Raw genomic sequence first — 18,955 nt, 5'->3', positions numbered from 1 at the left:
TGCAAATATCATATGCAAATAAAAACATCCATAGTTTTTGGCATGCCTAGTGGGACCCGAAGCTAGATCCCATAATTACCTAATTAGAAGTCCATTTGAAGTTGTATGAGTGAAAGAACAATTACTAAATCACTTTCAAAATCCAACCCAAGTCTTTTGATTCCCTCATTGGTAGTGGTTTACAAAAGAAAAGTAATGTAACCAAATCCATTACCTTCTTAGATTGTTGCACCAAGAGCTCTTAATTTTTTAATAAATTGGAATAGCAACCTATTGATTCCTCCTATCCCTCCAGCTGCATGGGACCCTAAACCAACTAATGCTTTTGTGGTCCTTCTAAAATGTTAACACACTATAATACTGAGGGGGATGTGTATTAGTATTCAATCGAATCTCAAAACCTTTCAACACCACTATAAACCAAATACTTCTCAAAGCAAATCAATAACAATGAAAAACGGATAGAAAAAAAACATTCAACACCATTGCACATGAATTCATCATATTTACATGAAAAACCCAACAAGGGAAAAACCACGATGAGAAATTTGCCTAAAGTTGTTGTCCAAACCCAACCTCACAATAATAAAACAATATTACAACTTTACTTTAGGGCTATAATCCAAGGAAGCAACAACTCCCTGTATAATAGTTTTATGGATTCCACCAAATGAACTTCACTACTCCCTAATGTATATAACGCTTACATAAGGAGGCTTCAACCCCATATTGACATGAATTGTTGATTAACTTCCACCACAAGAACTTAGTCTGACCATGTTAGCTACTTTCGGCTCACTACCTCCAACACACTTATGGATCTACTTAAATGTAGCTACTTTCATTTCACTACATCGGTAAGCATTAAGCTTTTTTACGTACTCTTCACCATTGCCACACTTTTACTTCACACTTTGCAATGATTTGATCTTCCATTTATATCCTCTGTGAGCATCAACAAACTCTCCAAGTTGGCCAAGATGAAGCATATGAATATGAAACGTGCATCGGCCAAAGAGGTTAGCACCAAAAACATCCACTAAGAGAAGAGAACAAATATGGTCTAATCCAAAGGATAAATAGGATCTAATTCATCTTAGACCTCATCTCCATATTTGCAAGAACATCAAAAAGATGGCGCACATGCTCCAAGTCAGCCGAGATGAAATGTGCACTCACCAAGGAGGTTGGCCCCAAGCACTTTTGCGGTGGAAGGGAAGTAAATGCAAACTAAGGAAAGAGTTAAAATGACCTCAAATCACCTTATCGCACATATCCATGATGGCTTAAACCACAAAGCACTGACACAAATATCCTAGGTCGACTAGACAACCATTTATCCTTCCAAACATCCACTCTAGTCAACAAACGGTTCTGGAAAGATCAGGAACCATAATGTGGATCTCATAACAACATAATATGATTTTCAACATCATTCTTAGACCCTTATTTCACATTAATAAGTTAAATTGAGCTTGCACAAACCAATAAATATTGAAACTAATCCCCGCATGCATGTCAGACAACATAGTCTCGAGATATAACAATTAGGTTCACACTTGCGGTACACCTGAACACTTGAAACTTGAGGAGAATAAATATGTAGACAATATGAGAAAGACCCCAAAATTGCAAGAGGTGATATTGAATTGTAGATCATTCCTTTGACCCGTCCTTATAAGTCGCGAAAATGTCTCAACTTTGTATTCCCTGGTGATAATTATGTCGACATTTGTGGCTTGAAATGAAAGACATAAATACTACACATCCTCCTTTACTTTACTTCCAAACCATGGAACCATATCTTCATTTGTAGAGAAATGAAGTTCAATCTCTTGTGCCAGAGACAACAAAACTGACGCAACATACTTGAGCTATTTCATTACAACAATCTATCAATCAAGAACATTTTGGCATTCAATCATGAACATCAGAAGCATCACATTTGACATCCAACCATGAACTTTCAAGCACATAATCTCAACACATTGTCACCACAACTACAACAATCTCCCCCTTTGGACATCCAAACAATAACATTCTATAACACACTACTTTGTATTTGCAACACAACATGCTTCTCCATATTTGCAAAAATTGTATCATCAATGACAACGCATTGCACTATATCAACAATCATATCTTAGGTTGACATTAATGACAACACCACATTTGCAATAATCTTCGCCTTTGCTATTGGCGACAACACCTATTATGTGCTCCAATATCTCTCCCCTTTTGACATCAAGGGCAAAGGGTAGGGGTCTTCATCAAAATTTGCAAAAATATGCTCCCCCTATTATCATCAACCCACTACTTACTCCCCATGAGAGGTAGTCCTCATCAATCCTGGAAAAATATATGTCTTGAATTGCTTCCCCTAGACCAATGCACCATCTAGACATCTAGTTGGAAGAAGGAGGGACAAAAAAACCTAACTTCAATTTGAGATACTCAAATGTGTCATTTGAAAGAACTTTTATAAAAATACTTGCAACCTGATTATTTGTGGGTACATATTCCAACTTCACTTCCTCATTTGTAGCTTTCTCCCTTAGAAAGTGATACCATGCTCAGTTCTAAAGTGCATAACCAAATTCTTTGAAATATTAATTGCACTTATTTTCACGCAAAATAGGAATGGACTCGTCATATGTTAGCTTGGTGTCCTTCAAGGTTTGTGTCATCCATAGTGCTTAAGTGCAGTAAGATGTTTTTTATTAAGCAAAAACAGGTTTTGAGGGGACCTGAAACCCCTTACATCACATATTTAAAGACAAAGCATTATAGAATCATAAGAGAACCTAGGACTTATAAACAAAACTGGTTGCAAACCAAGAGCAAAAAAATCCAACTACCACCAAAAGACCAGCAAAAGGCTAGTGAGATGCTGGCAAAAACAGCAACACAAACCACCTACTTAAAAATGTTTAAAGCCTGAGAGGCCTTCTTCTCAAGCAGCAGCATAGCCTTGGCAGCTTCCTTAAGGTCCAACAGGTCCTATGGAAGAGACTCTTCCACCGGTTTAGTGTTATGCCTGGTTCTCCTAGTGCTGTGGGGAGTCAACTTCGAGCTCGAGGCCCTAGCATCATTTTCCAGATCCACAACATTCTTCTCATTATGAATACTCTCCAACCTGGAAACCAAAGCATTCATGTTGACCGCATAATCTTTCATCGTAGCAACACTGTTCTCCATAATTTTATTCATCCCTTCCTCAATTTGCATCATCTTGTGGCTGATCTCATTGTTCTTCTGATCATTTATACTCTTTAACAGTTCCAATGCCTCATCATTCTTGTTTAAAATCTCTAACATCATATTTTTCTCCCCCACAGTCCAAGTAGCATACTCATCTGTATCCTGAGTCGCTCTCTTATTTTTTGCCATCTGCCTATCTTTGTGTTGTTTAAGTTCCCCCTCTTCAATTTTGGCATTTGTGGCTCTAATTTTTAAGTTTAGAGTCTTAATTTCATGGAACGTCCACCTATTGAAACAGTAAAGATCAACCAAGGAACTCCTTGCGGTGCCCAATATGTCAATCAGGGTCTTTGGCTTGTCCTGTAAGTCCTTTGAATCTAAATCCATCGACTCAGAATCCTGTTCTTCATACTCATTCAAAGATAACTTACCCTTCTCCTCAGGATCAAACATATGATCCATGGAATTATGCCCCGATATAGGAAGTGAACTGGCATTCTCCTCCTCCTCAGAGTCGAACTCCCCATGGTCATCACTTGGTTCATACTCCTTATCATCCCCTAAATTATTTTAAATTTGCCTTACCCTGACCTTGCAGAAATCATGAGGATAAGGCCTTGATGGGCAAGAGGGATAGCTTTAGGATTTTTTATGAAATCCACCACATTGTCATTCAAAGAACAGGCAAGATAATAAGGGACAAAAATCTTAATGCCATGGCGAAAAATGGTTTAAAAGGACAAAATGATAGTTGTAGATTTTTGTAATCCTACCATCGATAGTGACATACTCCATAATTTCCCTAAGCATTTTCCTCCAAAAAAGTTTAATTTGAAGAGGGGTAAAGTAAGATTTGTTTAACTTTACCAGGTTATTCCTCTCCACATCAGATTTAGGAAAGGTCTTCACGACACTGTCAGACAGTTTCTGATCCCTAAAGAACTTCACGCCTTCCATAGACATACATGTCACCTCTGCAATTAGCTCCTCATCCAATTTGAAAGTTTGGCCGAACAGGGTGACTTTCTTCTTAGACCATCCCTTAACAAAGGCTTTGGAGGCATGATCCTTCTTTCCGTGTAGCTTCTCCATGAAACTAGCCACTCCTCCCTTTTGCAGCCTCCTCCAGATTTTCTTTTCCTTCTTCCAAGCCTGGTAACTCAGGGGTTCAATCATGTTGATGTTGCCACCCATGGTGATTACCAGCCCAAGGGGGGACAAAGACATGCACAATCTAATCTACAAGATAAAAAAAGAAGAATCACAACCACAAACTGAAAACCTTGATAGTGTAAACATGGGAAATGAACGCAAAGAGACTCGACGGAAAAAACCACCCATAAAGTGTGTGAAAAGAGCCAGATCATCCTGCCTAGAAGTTTCCCCCTATTGGAATAATAATTTCCATTCCTGCTCTTGTTAAGTGTAATCATTATTAGATATGGGGGAATTGGTACCATTAGTTCGATCAAATAATAAGTGCCCCTTCACCTCAAAAGGTAAAGATCCTTCATTTTGCCATGAAAAAGAGGCAGTAGAACTATCTCCAAAGTTAGCAAAGAAGTCCGCACACCTGTTGGCTTCTCTAAAAACATGAGTTATAATACATTCCTCAAAGTCATCAATAATCTTAAGAGAATTAAGAATGATATTCTTAATATTCCAAGAAGGTTTATCCAGTCTTTTGAGACATCTAATAATTTTTAATGAATCCCCTTCAATCCAAACTTTATTAATTTTTAATTGTCTAGCAATTTTGAGGATTTCCAAAACTCCCATGGCCTCTGTTATGTGATTGGACTAAATCCCCAATGGAGAAGCAATAGCAGCCACACAAATCCTATTAGAGTCTCTTATAACACCCCCACATCCTACCCTACCAGGGTTCCCCTTAGCTGCACCATCAAAGTTAATTTTCATCCATCCATCCGGAGGGTAGCACCAGACAATACCATTCCTACTCTTTTTAACTCTGAAGTTGCTGATGTCAACTTGAAGATCCCATTTCCTAGCAGCAATATTATCACCCTCCTTGACATAGGATGAGGAAGTAGGTCCAGCACCACCAATAGATAGGTTCAAGTTCTCTCTAGCAATTCTGCAAATTTTCTCAAAAACAATCTCAAAAGAACAAGTCACATTTTTGAAAATTCAATTGTTTCTTTCTTTCCACACCTGCCAAGACACAAAAGGCAATAACAAAGACCAAAGATTTTTCGAAAAGGGATTAGAAGAGGGGCTCTTCCATTGAGTAAAAAAATCTTCCACCTTCTCAGGAAAGACCCATTCAGTACTCCAAAGATTAAGGATTCTGCTCCAAAATGACAATAAAGAGCAAGATATGAGACAGATTCACTAGCATTAAGGCACAAAAAACTCCTATTCAGAAGTTGAAAACCTCTCCTCATGAGGTTATCAAGTGTAAGGATTTTATTTTGAAGAAGGAGCCACAAAAAAATGTTGATTTTAGGAATAAGAATCTTAGGCCAGGATTTGGCCCACACAGGAGGATGTAGAGTTGGAGTGCTCAAAACCTTGATGGCAGAGGCAACTGAGAAAGAACCATCTGAAGTCTTCTTCCAGGTAAAAATATCATCATGATCTCGATCCCCACAAAAGGACAACAAATCCCGCCGGAGAGGAGAGAAGACAACATCAATATCCTCCAACCTAACCCAAGAAGATTGCTACCAATAATGACTAACCAGAAAGCCAAATCTTTCTTTACAAATCTCCATAAAAGGCACCAAATTATCATCACAGCATAGGGGTCTATCAAATAGCCAAACATATTCCCAAAATATGATCTTATTACCTTTTACAAGAACACACCCAACACCAGCAACAACAACTTGTTTGGTATTCCAAATAGTCGAACCCTTAGGGATATGGTTGGATTGAAGGAAGGAGGCAATATTCAGAACATCCTGAAGATACTTACTAATCCAAACCAAGTTCCAGTCCTTTATGTCACCAAAAGGTCTCCAAATTTTTTTAGCTAACAAAGCATTATTAAATTCTTTTATGGTCCTTAAGCCAAGGCCCCCATCACACTTAGGACTGCAGACCCTTTCCCAAGCAACCAAGGGAAGTCTTTTTTTCTCTTCTACCCCAGTCCATAAAAATCTTTTTTCTGAATTATGTCTATAGAATCAACAAACTTAGAGGGGATCTTGAAAATACTAAGAGCATAGACATGAAGATTTTGAAGAGAAGCCTTCAAAAGCTGCAACTTCCCCGATTGACTTGGTAGAGCCCCTTTCCACCCAGTCAATTTCTTGAAAAACCTGTCCACAATAGAACTCCAAAAGGAATCAGGGGGAGAGATCCCTAAAGGCAGCCCCAAATAGATTGAGGGGAAGGAATCAATAGAACATCTAATAATATCTGCAATCTTTCTCTACCTGCAAAGGGGAGTGTTAATGAAAAAAATAGAAGTCTTGTTCCAATTGATCAGCTAGTCAGAGGCCCTAGAATAAGTTTGAAGAGCACTTTTAAAGGATCTAGCTTCATGAACATAGGCAACACCAAGGAGGATAGTATCATCCACAAATTGTTGATGGGAAGAAACCATATTGGAAGATGAAGGCCTAAGACCCTTAATATCTCCCGATATCACCATCCTCTGCAATGATCGACTCATGCTTTCAGCTAGAATGGTGAACAAAATTGGGGAGATAATGTCCCCCTGCCTGAGACCCCTAGTCAGCTTGAAAAAAAGATGAGGGAGATCCATTAGTAAAAATAGACATAGAAGGAGTAGAGATAAGTTGCCAAATGGTATCTGAAAATTTACCTTCAAAACTGAAAGCTGTAAGAATTATTTTCAAAGGGAACCAATCCACTCTATCATAAGCCTTAGCAAGGTCAAGCTTAACAAGGAAACCATCTTTTTTAGAAGTAATAAGAGAGTGAATGTTCTCATAAACCATAATTATAGAATCAAAAATTTTCCTTCCCGACACAAATCCATTCTAATGAGATGAAATAAGAGAAGGGAGAAAAGTGATCAATTTGGAAGTCACCACCTTCGATATAATTTTATAAAGAGAATTACAGAGACTCATAGGTCTGAACTTATCCATAGAGTCTGCACCAGGTTACTTAGGAATAAGAACCAAAAAAGTAGAATTCACCTCCTTAAGCAACAATTTAGTTCTGAAAAATTATTTGACAGCTTGAACAATGTCCTTCCCAACAATATGCTAGAAATGATGAAAAAAGAACATGGGGTACCCATCAGGCCCAGAAGATTTATCTCCTTGAAAAGAAAAAATAGCCCTTTTAATCTCATCATAAGAGGGAATAGCACATAAAACCTTATTCTGCTCCAATCCAATAACCTTCAGAATATTTTCCAGTAAGGAATATTGATCTTCACTACAGAGGTTAAAATCAACATATAGGAGTTTATAAAAAAAGCGGGCAGCCTCCTTAGCAATATTATCATTTCCCTTAATGATATTGTCGATCACCACTAATTGGGAAATCCTGTTGGCAGCTTTGTGTTTAATAGTGGACAAATGGAAATATTTAGTATTCTTATCTCCAGCCGACAACCAAAGAGCCCTTAATCTTTGTCTCCAAAAGTCTTCTTCATTAGCTATGATTTTATGATATTTAACAAGGATCTCATTCTCTTTATCCCTAGAGACAGAGTTATAGCCATATTTTTTGATAGAATCTTGGATTGATTTTAACTCTGTTTTTAAAGCATTTTTCATAACAAATATATCTCCAAAGACTTCCTTGTTCCAGACCCTAACTCCGTCCTTAACATGCCTAAGTTTCTTAACAACTCTAAACATAGCAAATCCTTCCACCTGAATATTCCACCATAGTCTGATATTGTTTTCCAGGGTAGGGTGAGATAGCCACATTTTCTCAAATCTGAAAGGGAAGCGACATCTTTTAACAAGAGGTTCAGCCACAAAAGTAACAAGGAAATGGTTTGAGCCTATTATATTGATGACAAATAAAGTATTGTTGTACTTAGTAAACCAACCATTGGAGATTAACGCTCTATCCAGTCTAACCTGAATCAACTCATCACCATCCCGCCTATTTGACCAAGTTAAGGCCGCCTCACACATCTCCACATTAGTGAGAGCCATGTTAGTAATGAAATTCATAAGATTAGTTTTGTTATCCAGAAGAGTTTGAGATCCTCCATACTTTTCAAAATCATATAAGGGAGTATTAAAGTCACCCAAGATCATCCAAGGATCATTTTGGAATCCTTTTCTATTTTCCTCCACAACTTTCCAAAATTTAGATCTGGCAACTTTAGAGTTTGGAGCATAGATGTTAGAAAGGACCCAAATAAAATCATCCCTAATATGCTTAAATCTTATGCTTATCAGGTTACCTTCGGCTTGGATCACTTCGCCCTCCATAACCTTCTTATTCCAGAAGATAGCAACACCTCCTGAAGCCCCTTCAGAGCTACTACCAACAAACCCTCCAAAAGCAAAAGCATTAATTTTTTCCACTTTTTCTTTACTCATCTTAGTTTCTAAATTAAGACTACATCTAGTTTATGGTCTCTAACCAGATTCCTTAATATGTCATGTTTATGGGGACCATTTAGACCCCTTATGTTCCAAGATATCACCTTCATTTAGACAGGGGGGAACGGGTCTCCAAGATGGTACGCTGACTTCCATCAGCTATGTTTTGTTTACTTTCATTTTATTTGTGCCACCTAGCCGATTTTCTACTCGAGGAAGATTTGGAATTGCCAACATCATCCTTAGCTCTTGTCCTGGTTTGGATACCCATGACATTACCTATTTTCTTATTCTTCTTTTTTCCCACTATGATGAAGTCCCCATCCCCATCATCATCGTTCCTAAAGTCTTTCATATTTTGACTCTTCAGCTTGTGATTCAGGTTACTTATATTATCTTTTAAAATCTTCAAAGCTTCTTGGCTAACTAAATCCTGAGGATGCGAACTTAATCCCATAGGACTAATAGGCTCCTCATCTTTTTTGCAATCAATTTCAGGCACCTCAGAGTAATCCATACTTTCATTGTCCACCTTGTCTTCCTTTGAAGGTACCTTCCCATTTGTCACCGGTTCATCTATCTCTCCTTCTTCTAGCTGCAATTTTTGATTATCACCACTGGGTTGCATGTCAACATTATTAGAATCCACCTGATCATTCTCACTATGTTCTCCTTCCTTATTTACCTTAATCCCAATAGCTGGGATCTCTGGAACCTGCAACCTCGTGCTATTAGACCTCCTGTCATCCTTACCTGGTTTCTCTTTCTAGACTTGCTTCTAAACCCCTATGTTCTTAGAAGTGATCTTCGGATTGCTCAGACATCCTCTGGGCCAATGTCCAACTTTTTTGCAATGAAAACAAACAAAAGGCAGAGATTTGCATTCGATAGGTTGTTCCCATGTCCTACGTTAAGAGAGGATATCAATAGACGAAGGGAGATCTGAGTTATGGCAAACATTCACACAGATTCTAGCATGAACTAACCTTTTCCTTGCAGTTGTCATATGATCCATAGCACAAAGTTCCCCAAAAGAGATAACTATCCCTTTAAACACATCTTCAACCCCAAACTCCAAAGGCAAACCAAGTAGTTTTACCCAAACCAGAGCCGAATCAAAAAAGGATCAATCTTTTAGCTCCAGCTTTGGGGACCATTTCCTTAAAGTCAAGGAGGTTTTACCAAAAATCCATGGGCCTCCATAGAGAACCCCCTCTAAATCTTCTGAACAGGATAAGATAAAAGCAAAAAATCCTTTGGGCAACACTGAAATATAAACTTGGCCTTTCATATGTCATTTGTTTTTAGCAAAGACCATAAAATTCTCAATATTAGGCCTTGGACCAACAAATTTACCCACCAAAGTGAAAGCCATTAAGGATATATTATGCTCAATCACAACATCCATAATGGAGATGGCAAACTTTCCCTCTATCTTATTTGAAATATCTTTCACCTTAGGGAAGGCAGACTTACCAGTAGGTTTCGTACCAAATAAGCCAGCCCAAGATTTTGGGGGGCCTTGGAAAACCATGTTTTGTTCTAGCTCAGATTCCCCTCTTGAATAACCTTTTCCACACGACCCAAGGACCCATGAAAACTGGCCTTCCCCAAGGTCAAAAGGAGGGTCCACAAGACGTGGGTCCCCATTCGTGTTGCAATCCCCATCCTCAATATCACCCGCAGATTTATCTGAAGCATGCAACCCATGCACAGAGATTCCTGTCTGAGCCCCAAGATCTTTCCTGCTTAGCAGACTCTCACCCAGCTCAATTTCAAAAGATTTTGTTGCTATATGTATTACTTTTGCTATTGATAAGGACAATGAGTCATGCTTCTTGTCAAACCACGAGACTAATCTTCTTCCTAAAAAGAAGGCTCCACCACTGGTACTTCTTCCATCATCCATGCTACCAACCCAATCAACATTAGTGTAAGTATTCAAGTCAAAGTCACTACCTTTTTTATACCATAGTCCATAGTATGGAGTGTTAATAAAATATCTAAAGATTCTTTTGACTATCTTCACATGAGTTTCTTTTGGATTAGCTTGAAATCTTGTGACCAAGCATACCACATGCATAATGTTAGGCTTGGATGTAGTTAGATACAGTAGCCCCCCAATCATAGTTCTACATTGAGTCTAATCAACCATAGGTGACTCATCATCTTTGCTCAAATGATTGTCTATTGTCTATAGGAGTACTCACTAATTTGCAGTATTTCATACCAAACTTTTTCAAAATCTCCTTGACATATTTAGCGTGAGATATAAAGATACAATCATTTAGACAAGTAATTTGAAGTCTAATAAAGAATGATAACTTGCATAGCATATGCATCTTCAATTCTTTAAGCATCTTTTTGGAAAACCTCTTACGCATTGCATCATCTCCGCCAAATATTATATCATCAACATATACAACAACAATAAAACTTCTATCATCCTCATTTTTTATATAAAGATTGTTATTTGTGGTACCTTTCTTGAATCCTTATTGTTGTAAGTACTTCTTTAGTCTTGCATACCAAGCCATGGGAGCTTGTGTAAGACCATATAATGCATTCTTAAGTGCACACACCATGTTTGAGTCTAAGAATAACTGAAATCCATTAGTTTGTTCAATGTAGACTTCTCATCCTAGGTCACCATTCAAAAATGGAGATTTGACATCCATCTAATATACCTCGAAGTTATTGTGTACAACAAAAGCAAGAAACATTTTGATTACTTCCATTTTAGCCACTGGAACAAAAGTTTCTTCAAAAATTCAATTCTTTCCACTCGAGAATAACCTTTACATACCAACCTTACTCCGTTTCTCACAACTTATCCATCTTCTTTTAGTTTGTTCCCAAACACCTATTTTTTTCCCATCGCATTCTTGTCAGCGGGCCTTGGAACTAATTCCCAACTCTGATTCTTCTTAATCTAATCTAGTTCTTCTTCCATTCCTTGTGTGCAATCTTCATCCTTGTTGGCATCTTTGACAGTTGTTGGTTCTATCTCGGACTAGTAAATAAAAGTTCACTTGTTTATTTGTCTTTGCAACTCTTCTCCTAGACTGCACACCTTCATTTTTGTCTCTAATTATCTAATCTTCTGAATCATTTTTCTAAACATATTTGGTAGGAGTTTTAGGATTATTCTTAGGTGTTTCTTTGATATCTTTAGGTGCCTCTTATTTTTCTTCTATGCTTGGATGTTCATTTGATTCATATCCTTCTATTTCACATGTGTTTCTATGTAATTCTTCGGCTTCTTTGGCATTTGCACTTTCAACTATCTTTCTTAGTCTTTTGTTGTAGAACCTACATGCCCTACTCCTGGTTGAGTATCAAAGAAAGATTCCTTCATTAGATCTGGATTCAAACTTCCCCAAATCTTCATCTCTTTTAATGTAGGATTTTCTCTCAAAGACTCTAAAGTACTTGATAGTTGCAGGTCTTCCATGCCACAACTCACAAGGAGTCTTGTCACAATTCACCCTTAGTTGTCCTCTATTGAGAATATAGACCGCAATATGAACTACTTCTTTCCAATACATATCAAGATAATTTTCTTCTTTCAACATTTTTCTTCTCATCTCTTGAAGATTCCTATTCTTTATTTCCACTACTCCGTCTCATTTAGGAGTTGTAGGAGTAGATAGATGCATTTTTAATCCATGTTCTTTAAAAAATTTCTCAAACTCACTTGAAGATAATTCACCTCCTCTATTTGATCTTAGACACTTGATTCTATTATTCATTTTATTTTCAATCATTGACTTGAGAATCTTTAATCATACTAAAAGCTTCTAATTTTTCTTTCAAGAATGTAACCCAAGTCATTCTAGATAAATCACCAATGAGTAACATGAAGTACCTTTCACCTTGAAGACTCTTTATTTTGGTTGGTCCACACATGTCAATGTGAATCAGCTCGAAAGGTTTTGGAGAAGATAACTCCCTGGACTTGAACCTTGTCCTTGTCTATTTCCTAATTTGACATTCTTTGCATAAGGTGTTTGTAAGGTTGACAATCTTTGGCATGTCTTTGACTGCATGTGTAGAGCTAATCTTCACGAGATTCTGAAAGCTAATGTGTCCCATTCTTTTGTGTCATTGCTAGCATTCACTTGTTATCCTAGAAGATATTTTCTTTCATTTTCTTCCCTTAGGCTATATACATTGCCTTCAGTCCTAGTTCCTTTTGCCACCAATTTTCTAGATCTTGCCTTCCTTATTTCACATCCTTTATCATGAAAAGATAAGATTGTAACCCTTGTTTCACATTTGACTTACACTGAGAAGATTGTGCTTGAGACCCTTAACATAAAGAGCATATTTTGTATTGTTCTTTCCATCAATACTTATTATGCCTTTTCCACAATCTTTAAAGAAGAATCATCCCCAAAATCGACCAATCCTCCATTGCATTTCTTGAGATTGATGAACTTACTTCTATCACATATCATGTGGTTGGAACAACTTGTTACACCCCATTTTGACATTACTATTTACTTTTACCTATTTTGGTTAAAATATTGTAAGCATGTGAATATGCTCTGAATATATTTGGAAATTGGACAAATGAATGTGCAATCATTCTTATATTTTGAATATTTAAAGATGGGATATATGATGTTTTAATAACAACTGACTACTGTTGTAATGTGTTGAGTTGGATGCAGGACATGAACAATCCTCTGACAGGGAGGAGGAAGAGTATCACTCAGAAGAGGAATTTGGTTTGGTAATCTTACATATTCGCCTTATTGAGCTATAACACACTCACAACCTAGTTAATAACATTTGTATTATTTATAGGAATTGAGTTCTATTTGATAGGTAATTAATCAATGGTAATTAATTAGTGTGACTTAGTAAAGAGGTAATTCATTGTATCATTTTTAGTGAATTCTTATTTGTCAATTATAGGATAGTGAGTTGTTGCTAAGTCACAGTGGTGTCATTTTGCATGTGAATTGTGGCAACCCAGTGAGCTTAATTGTAGCCTTAGGTTTATCGTATTATTAATATAAATAGATGAGTGAACTTGGAGGTTATGCACTCATTTTCCATTCTCATTCATTCACTCACTCATTCTTTTTCATTTTCATTTAGTTGGTCTCATTGCTGAGTGCTCATATTTGTTGAAAAGTAGTGTTAGTGTGAGAGAGAATAAGAGGAATATTTTGTAGTAGGATTTGGGAGAATTGTATTCCATTCCATCCCATTTCATTTGTCTCATTGCTTAGAGATCATATCATCTCTTGCATTTTTCTCTCATTCCATCTTAGTTATCCATCGCCATAATATTATCTATTGTTTATTGTTCGTGTTTCGAAGTTCTTCGTTGAGAGAAGAGGATAGTTCAAAAGTTGAGAGGAAGTGGGTTAGTTTCTAATGGGGAAGGCTTGGGAATCTTTGCGTTAGTGGATACGTTGTGAAGCTAGCGTCAATGGAGGAAGGAATCAATAATGCATGGTAGCTATAATCCAGACATGAGTATTCTACCTCTTTTTATATTTATATGTTATAAATATATTATGATGTTGTTTAGGGTCAATTGAAGCTATGATAGGAATTGTGCACTTGAAGTACATGTATTCTTGTGTGAAGGAAACTTGTAATCTTATGATTAGAATCATGTATATGATTAATTATGCTTTATTAAAGAAATGATTGAAATTGAGATATTTATAGGATATATATTCTGGAGTTGACAGAAACTCAATAATCCTTATGCTTAGATATACATTATGTATGTAATAGCTAAGATAGAGATAATCTATGATATGTATCTATAGTACATAGGAGTGAATGATTCGGTTAATCATAGAGATAGGAAATCCATAAATGGGAATAAACCTAGATAATTATTATATTGTTTAACCATATGAGAAAGGTGTGTATCTATAGTCTATAGGAAGGAATGAGTTGGTAATCTAGGCTTAGATTAACCAAGGTTGGGAGTAACCTAAATGTTTCCTATTTGAACTCATGGAATAAATATGGGATAGTTAAATGGCCAGTTTACCAAATAGAGAAATGAAGTGGGTGGACATACGACTCTCACTCGAAGTACTGGGTGATGAATTCTTAGGCCTAAATAGTGTATGTTGCCACTATCTACATTGTCGGTTCACTGTGATCCAAGTTTACATGCTAGGTAGGGAACACCATACATGTAGGTTGTAGCTTATGTATGGTAGCTCTAGTTATGTAGGACACAACACTATGCTCAGAAGGCTATTTTATATTATGAGGTTACCAAACCAAAATCTTCATCGAAGGGTCAGGCCACTTCAGTTAGAAGAGGCACGGGGGACTACTAAGTCTTGGTTGGGTGGAAAAGCGCTTGAGTGATGCTCTTACTCATGTAGTAGGTGGCCGATATTTGAGGATGCATGCTAGGAAGGACATTCAGACCGCTATGTTTTACTTTTTTACTCTTTAAGCTCAGTTGAAGCTTTATTTATAATCAAATATTCCTAAAGCAAATGGAAGTTTGAAAAAGATAATGTAAATGCATTTATATTTTTCCGAATATGACATTGTATATGTTTCATGATGATTGAAAATGAAAAGTGATTTATTTCAATTATGTATCTTGAATTGAAAAGGAAAAGAAAAATTTAATGTTGGTATTTTGGCAATGTATTTCTTTTTACTTGTGGGTTAAAAACTTGGTAAAATAAACGGGTAGAAAAAAGAGGATGCTACACAACTATTGTCAATCACTCAAGATTTTGTCTCTTCTTTTGCATGAAAGGAAATCCATACAATCATACTTTTCAGCATTAATATCATCATCTAGAGTGCAAAACATCTTAGTAGAATTAGGGTCTTTAAGAACAACCTCGTTCACACATTCTTTAGGGCCAATGACCTTATTTCCTACATTTAGGGCCATGAAAAGTGTTTCTTCATTATCATCATTAGGAGCATTGAAATCCTTATCATCTAAATTGTAGCAGATCTCTTTGGAATAGAGACTTCATTTGAAACTATTTCTTTTGGAATTTTTTTATTCTTTATAAGGATACTTAGAAGCATAATGACTAATCTTGCCATGGTTAAAATATTTTAAAGGTAACTTACCTTTGCATTTTCTAGTGCCCTTCTTCAACTTTCTATCTATGACCATATGCTTCATTCTTCTCCTTGTTTATGACCTTAAAAGTTTCTTCTCTTTTCAGGGCCTCCTTGTCTCACTCTCTCATTTCAAATGTAGTGAGAGCGTCAAACAATTTATCCACTGATTTTTTTTTAAATCTTTAGATTTCTCAATTGAAGACACTTTAGGACTGTAATATTTGAGAAGATACCTAGGTACCTTTTGCACCACAACTAGTTCTTTCAATTCCTCTCCAAGGCCTCTAATTACATTGACGACTTCATCTACTTCGAGCAAATAGCTAGCAATATCCTCATCCTCTAACATTCTTAGTTTTCAAATTTACCTATTTAGATCTGCAGCTTGCCTTGCTTGACTTTAGTGTCCCCTTCATAAATACCACCAAGCTTCTCCTAGACACCCCTAATAGTGCAACAGTGCATTAAGATTAGCATAAGCTAATCCACTCAAAATAATATTCTTTGCATTAGTATTGTTTTCATTTACCTTAATCTCGGTCGAATCAGTTGGAGGAGTAGAAGAAGGGGTATAACCATTCTCAACAAATTTGCAAACACCAAACACTAGAGAGGTCGGATAGGATTCCATCCTTACCCACCAAAAAGTGTAGTTTGTTCCCTCAAATCGAGGTACCTTGTGAGATCCTTCTTGTGCCATCCTAGATCTTCCTCGAGCTGTTAGAATTTTCCAAGGAACTTGGATTTGATACCAATTGTTAGACTCGCCAAAATATTGAGAGGGGGAGTTAATTAGTATTCAATCAAATCTCAAAACTTTTCAGCATCGCTAAACCAAATATTCTCAAAGCAAATCAACAACAATGAAAAATAGAAAGAACAAAACATTCAACACCATTGCACATTAAGACACCAAATTTACCTAGAAAACCCAACAAGTTAAAAACCACGGTGAGCAAAATTCTTGGTTCTACTATCCAAATTCAACCTCACAATAATAAAATAGGTTTACAACTTTGTTTTAGGGCTACAACCCAATGAATCAACAACTCCTCGAATAATGGTTTTATGGATTCGACCAAAGGAATTTCATTACTTCCCGATGTATACAACACTTATAGAAGAAGGATTCAACCTCATATTGACATTAATAATTGATTGAATCCCAAATAACTTAGTCTAACCACATCAACTTCTTTCAACTCACTACCTCCAGTGCACTTTTGGGTCTACTCAAATGTAGGTACCTTCAACTCACTACCTCCGATAAGCATTAAGATTTTTTTATCAACTCTTCATCACTATCACACTTCTACCTCACAATTTGAAATGACTTGATCATCCATTTATATCCTCTACAAGCATCAACAAACTCTCCAAGTTAGCCAAGATAAAGCATATGAACATAAACTATGCATTAGCCAAAGAGGTTGGACCCAAAAAAATCCAGAGAGAGAAGAGAACAATTACAGTCCAATCCAAAGGATAAACATGACCTAATTCATTTTATAACACATCTTCATGCTTTTGAGATCATAAAAAAGGTGGCACATATACTCCAGGTTGACCAAAATGAAACACGTAGGCATGAAACGTGCATCCCATAAGGAGGTCAACCCCAAATACTTTTGTGGTGGAAGGGAAGTAAATGCAGAATGAGACAAGAGTTAAACTAAACCTAGATCACCTTATCACACATCTCCATGCTAGTGCAAACCATAAAGTATCACATATCTCCATGTTGGTGCAAACCACAAAGCATTGGTGCAAATATCCTAGGTTGGCTAGACAACCATTTATCCTTCCAAACATCCACTCCAATCAACAAACAGTTCAAGAAAGATCATGAACCATAGTGTGAAGCTCATAATAACATAATATAATTTTCAACATCATTCTTGGACCCTTCTTTCATACTAATACATTCAATTAAGGTGGCGCAAACCAATAGTTACTGAAACTAATCACTACATGCATGTCAGAAAACATAGTCTTGAGATAATAATTAGTTTCATACTTGCGGCACACATGAATACCTAAAACTTGAGGAGAATACATATATGGACAATATGGGCAAGTCCCAAGACCGCAAGAGATAATAGTGAATTGCAGAAAAGTGTGTAGTATTCCTCTAACCCATCCTAATAAGTAGCAAAACTATCTTAACTCTATATGCCTTGAAAATAAATGTGTTGACATCTGTGACCTCCAATGAGAGACATACAGACTACACATCCTCCTTTACCTTACTTTCAAACCCCAAAACCATATCCTCATTTGTAGAGAAATGCAGTACAATCTCCTAAGCTAGAGACACCAAAACTAGCGCAACATACTTTAGCTATTTCATTACAACAATATATTAATTAGGAACATTTTGACATCCAACCATGAACATCGGAAGCATCATATTCTAATATCTAACCACGAGCATAAAAAACATCACATTTTGACATCCAACCATGGACTTTACATCGACACATTTTGACATCCAACCATGATCTTTTAAGCATACAATCTCAACACATTGTCACCACAACTACAACAATCTCCCCTTTTGGACATTCAAATAAGGACATTCTATAACTCATTGCTCCATATATTCAACACAACACCATTCTCCATATCTGCGACAATCATATCATCAATGACAACACATTACACTATAACAATAGTCATATCCTAGGTAGATATCAATGACAATACCACATTTGCAACACAAAATACATTAGAGAAGACATAAAAACTTTTGTTGAGCACCTTTAAGATCTTGGAGATATATATAGTTGACCATGTTCTCAATATTACTTGCATCCTCCTTTAAAGCAAAAACACTTGATTGGTATTACTTTCTTCAATCCAATTCTTTGTCTACATGGGATGAGACAGGGCATGCCTTCTTTTAAAGATTAAATGAAAAAGAGAGATTACTCCTCATTATTGTAGAAGTTGATAACAATTAAGTGAGCACTATAGGGGTCAATCATATATTTCAGCACCTGGTTCCACAAAACTTGGCAAAAGATCCATAGTATAGTGTGACCTTTAGAAAGTATGGAATTTATTTTTCTTAAAGGTTTGAATTAAAATATTGTTATGATTTGGTCCTTAGGAGGGAAAACTCTCCCAACAACTTAAGATTTAGTAGTTAAGGAAGAAAA

The sequence above is a fragment of the Cryptomeria japonica genome, chromosome 10 (genome assembly GCF_030272615.1).
Source record: "Cryptomeria japonica chromosome 10, Sugi_1.0, whole genome shotgun sequence".
Lineage (NCBI taxonomy): Eukaryota > Viridiplantae > Streptophyta > Pinopsida > Cupressales > Cupressaceae > Cryptomeria > Cryptomeria japonica.
This window is presented reverse-complemented; position numbering follows the sequence as displayed.